Genomic DNA, 5117 nt, shown 5'->3' on the forward strand with positions numbered 1-5117 from the left:
AAGCAATAATGGGCAATTTGTCCATAAGCTCATAAATTTGCTTGAAACTTTCCCTGAAAACAATTTGTTCTTTCCACATAATTTGCAGAGTGACAATATAACAATGTTGCTAGACGACCATGTCAAGAAGTTTTTAATTTGGTGTCAGCAGAGAAGGGAAACTGTAATTAAAATAAGGCAGGACAGTGACATGGTTTAGTGCCAGTCGTTGAGTTTGCTTCTTGTTCTCAACAGCGTTCACACCTGGGGGTGTTTTATAGAAGTGGAGCACCTTTCTTTTATTATTTTTGTTTAGATTTTATCTTTTTAAAAGATTGTTTTGTTTAGATTTTATCTTTTTTTTTTTTTTTTTAGATTTTATCTTTTTAAAAGTAATCTCCACACCCAGTGTGGGGCTTGAACTCACAACCCTGACATCAAGGGCCACAAGTTCTACCGACTGAACCAACAAGTTGCCCCAGAGATCTTTCTTTTAGTCCAACCAGACTACACGTCCCCTGAAGGCAAGGATGGTGTCTCTACTATCTTTTCACCAGAGTCTCAGCACAGCACCTCGCTGGAAAGAAATGGCATAGAACTAAAAATTTCACGTTTAGGTTTGAGTTTGGATTGAGGGATTCTTTGGGGAAAAGAAGCAAAGAAAGGAGGCTAATATCTTTGGGGTAAGGTGGTTACAGCAGGTGAGCTGGGCCTGCCACATCACCACTGGCAGTTCTGATTCCAATAAGTGACCCTCACTGAGTACACTTCCTTGTCTGACGCTATGCTAGGCTCATCAAATTCTGCCAACAACCAAGAAGTACAAGGATTAGTCTTGCTTTACAGATGAGGAAGCAAAGGCACAGCCAGGTCATGACATTTGACCACCCTCCACCACCGCGTCCCCACAAGACAAAATCCGAAAACCTAAAGGGGCTGCTGAGATTTGCACTGATGCCGAAAGCCCCGTGTTCCTGACCACTGTGTAATCTGCCTCTGGATGCAGCAAGCAGAGCAAAAGTCATCTTGGTTTCTATTCCAAATGAGATCATTCTCCAACTTTCCAAAAAGGAAGAGAGCCAAAAAGAACGATATGGTTTTCTTTTTTGTTTTGGTTTTGGTTTTTTTTTTTTCCCATTCAGGTAAGTCCAGATTTGTGCAGAGAATGACAAAGCTGAGCAACACTTGGCTTTTGGCCAGTCCGTGTGGTTGTCTTTCCACTGACTGTGACTGATCCAAGTTGGGACATTGCTGACTTAATTTTGCAAACTTACAATTGTACTAGAGACAAGGTGGGTGTCAGTGCTGCTGACGTGCAGACTCACAAGAGGTTTTCCTTGGTTAGGAATGTCCATCCCTCCCAGTCATGAAGAGAGTGCAGTGTGGAAGTTGAAAGCAGGGGAAATTACTTGGCCTGTTACCAAGTATTTTTAATAGCAGCAACCTTCAATTTTGTCTCCCGTGGCTTGACCTAACCACAGGAGGAGACGGATGCCTGGCAAGCCATGAATCTTGCTCAGAAAGCCACTCTCTACAGCTGTAAATGGAACCATGCACATCAAGACCTTCGTCCGTTGACTCGCAATCGAAGGGACTCAGCAAACAGGACACGTGTGCACATGCAGACACATACCCCAGCAGTCCTAACAGCACTAAGGACCTATGGCATCTGTGGTTCCTAATTGATCCAATCTCAGTGGGGGACTTATACCCTCAAACTCTCAAACAAGGTTTTCAAAAGAAAAAAACATTATTCCACACTGAGAAAGTTGAATTAATGAGTGAATATTTATCATTTGTAAGCTCCCCAAGAAATCTAGTTCTCAAAACATTTCAAAAGTCTCTAGCACCCTTTTAAGCATCTTTAAGTCCTTTTAAATGGTTAAAATTTAAGTGTTGACCGTTACTTAGCTACAATGATGTCACAGATAAGACATGAACCTTTTAGCTCACGAATTACTGGCTTATCCATACCCTCCCAGTTGTGAAATATTGCCTCTGCCCACAAGGAGGTTGGGCCTGGTAGGAAAGATGAGACACGTACATAAATAATCTCAATTCAAGGCATCATGTGATCAGTGCCACATGTACAGTATAAATGAGAAAGGGAGCATTTGCTTCTTGGTGGGCAATTAGGGGAGACATCCTGTAGGAGTCTCCCGGGAGAGGCAGTTGAGGAACAAGCAGGACTGTACTAGGTAGATTTGGAGGGAAAAGGAGAAAGACTCCGAACTGGGTTAATGGAATGAAAAGTGGGCCAGTTTAACTTGAGCATGAGGTTTATGTGGGGTGATAAGTGGGAGATAGATTTGGGAATGTAAATTGGGACGAGATTATGCTGAGTTTTGAGTGTCAAGGTAAGGCTTGTGGGTTTATTTGGGACACAATGGGGAGCCGTTGAAGGTTATTGAGCAGGGAAGACAAATGATCAAATTAGTTTGTTCCCATTCCCTGTTTTCTGAGATCATATGATTCTTTCTGGCAGATACTATGTACAGCCTAGACTGAAGCCAAAACTACTCTCCCAGGCAGCGGCTACCCTGGCTGTGCTTCCCGCCTGCTCTCATGCCCAGAAAGCTCTTGAACAAGGCCCCTTTCTGGGCATGCAGCCTGGGTCAGCTTCCCTGAGCTTCCCTCTCTAACTCCTGCTTTACTGAACACACTCCACGGTTCTTAGATGAGGCTCCAGATTCCTCGGCAGCTATGATTCAGTAACCGCAAACCTTTCTCTATTCCCAGAAAAATAAGTTAATTGATGATTGCCTTAATTATAAATTTTTCAACTACAAATTTATTTTTAAATGTTGGCCTCTGCTACAGCTTGCCTTTAATAGAATCTTGTATGCGATGCTACTTGATTTAGTACAAAATTATATTTTTAATTAGCCCGGGCTTTGAAGTTGGGCCCATCTGGATCGGAATCCTTGGTCTACCACGTACTAACTCTGTGACCTTCAGCAAATCAATTGCCATTTCTGGGCCTCAGTACACTCATCTGCAAAATGTGGGCAATTATGTCTTTCCCACCCGGGTTTTATAAACACTAAATGAAATTAAATACACATGGAGTGCCTACCCAAGTGACAGGCGCTTTGAAGTACTCAGCAAGTACCCTATCTCCCACTCCTTCACCCACCCTTTCCCCGTCCTCCTCCCCTGCCCTTGGGGGTTAGAAGTGTGCTTTATACCAAGGTTGGACGTATCAGCATTTGGCGATGTTCTACAAAGAGAGAGGCAGTGCTGGTGTGTGGAACCAGCATGAAAGTTAGGTGCGGGACAGAACTGTGTTCAAAGTGTGGCAGTTCTCACCAGCAGTGTGACTTGGGTAAAGAATTTATCCTCTCCGGGCTTCAGTCGCTTCCTATGAGAAAACCTCCCGCCATGTGCAATTACCAGGACGTTCCCGCCAACTGGCACATTCAGTGCTCCTCAGCACCACGTCTCCCACTTAGTAGGGCTCAATACATGTTGGCATCAGAGGCCTCCAGCGGCCAGTCTCCACAAGTTTGAGGACCACTGGACTCAAACCTTTCCCCTCTCAAACCCACCATTTGTAGTTCCCTCTTTCTTCTTCTTTTCTCAATATTTTCCATCCTCCTGCATTCACCCTTCCTCCTAGAATACGTGAGCAGAGTAAATGAGAAGACGCAGGGAACACACTTACCTCTGGAGGGCGAGCCACACTAAGTGCCCGAGGTATGTCGTGTGTCTCTCTCCTGACTGCAGGAGCTTCATCAGCTCTGCCGCCGTTGCCTCTCCCCAGGCATCTTGGGTCCCTCTCCAAATCCACACTCACAGAGCCCACAGCAGTACTGATCCTCTCATCTGCAACAATAACAAAACCCAGGGTCTTCGTAATGTACAACAGGGCAGGGGGACTCATTTCCTAGGGGAACCCAGAGGGGTCAGCAGTCAGGACAGACGAAAGCCAGGACAGTGGGCCCAGCAAAGAAAACCCAATGGATGATTTGCTATCCCAGCTTTGTCCATTTTGCTGAAATCAAAGCTCATAGCCCTCTCTCTCCCTTAATCAAAGCAGTTGTTATTTCTGCTAACTCGCCCTACAGACATTAATTAAGTCTCTACCAACCATGGCCAGATCCCACAGAATTCAGTCCCCCAAGTAGTGCCCCTCCATGCATCGGGAAGGAGTAGCTGTTTGTCCTCTGACCCTGCATTCCCTGCCAGCCGGGGAGAGCTGGGGACTTTGGCCCCAGAATCCCAGCCTCCAAGAAGGGAATTATCTTGTCTTCCTAAAAACCAGAGAAATGCCCTTGCTGAGGGAAGGATCTAAAGTATGAAAATAATCAACGTTCACAGCCATGCTGTACAAGGCTCCTCCATGGTCCATGCAGGTCTTTGGACACAAGAAGACGGCCATGACTGTGGTGCACAGCAAAGGGGGAACAGTCTCATCAAGGTGAATGGGTGGCCCCTGGAGACGATCGAGCCACACACACTGTAGCACAAGCTACGGCAACCTGTTCTGCTTCCGGACAAGGAGCGATTTGCCTGGGTGGACGTCCAAGTCCGTGTAGTGGTCATGTGGCCCAGATTTAGGCAATCTGCTAGTCCCTCTCCAGAGCCCCGGTGGCCTATTATCAGAAATACATGGATGAGGCTTCCAAGAAGGAGCTCAAAGACATGCTCATCTAGCACAACCTGACCTTGCTGGTAGCTGATCCCCTGCACTGCAAATCCAAAAAGTTTGGTGGTCCTGGTGCCCGTTCTCCTACTGTTAAGGAGCAGTGTTCGCCTTTATAATGAACAATTCCCATGGGATAAGAAAAAAAAGAAAAGAAAAGAAAAGAAAAGAAAAGAGAAGAGAAGAGAAAGAGAAAAGGAAAGAGGAAAGAAAAGAGGAAAGGAAAGGAAAGGAAAGGGAGGGTAGAAGGAAGGAAGGAAGGAAAGAAGGAAGGAAGGAAGGGGAAGGAAAGAAGGAGGGAAGAAAAAAAACCCTCCCAGTTTTATTTGCTTTGCTGTTTACCACTCATTGACCCCCCACCTCTTAAAATCACAAAGACCTTAGAAAAAAACATCATCTGGTTTTTTCATTTCACTGTGAGGAAATGGGATTGGAGAGGCTGAGAGATTTGCTCAAGGACATCATAACTGCATTTAGCTGAAGCCTCCTTCCA

At 45.4% G+C, this 5117-nt stretch overlaps 1 pseudogene; it reads left to right on the top strand.

The window, feature by feature from the left end:
• The first annotated feature begins 4301 nt into the window (after positions 1-4301).
• On the top strand, positions 4302-4657 carry LOC121035314 (40S ribosomal protein S16-like; annotated as a pseudogene).
• The last annotated feature ends 460 nt before the right edge of the window (positions 4658-5117 follow it).

Source organism: Herpailurus yagouaroundi, unplaced genomic scaffold, assembly GCF_014898765.1.
Source record: "Herpailurus yagouaroundi ecotype Mexico unplaced genomic scaffold, PumYag 161, whole genome shotgun sequence".
Lineage (NCBI taxonomy): Eukaryota > Metazoa > Chordata > Mammalia > Carnivora > Felidae > Herpailurus > Herpailurus yagouaroundi.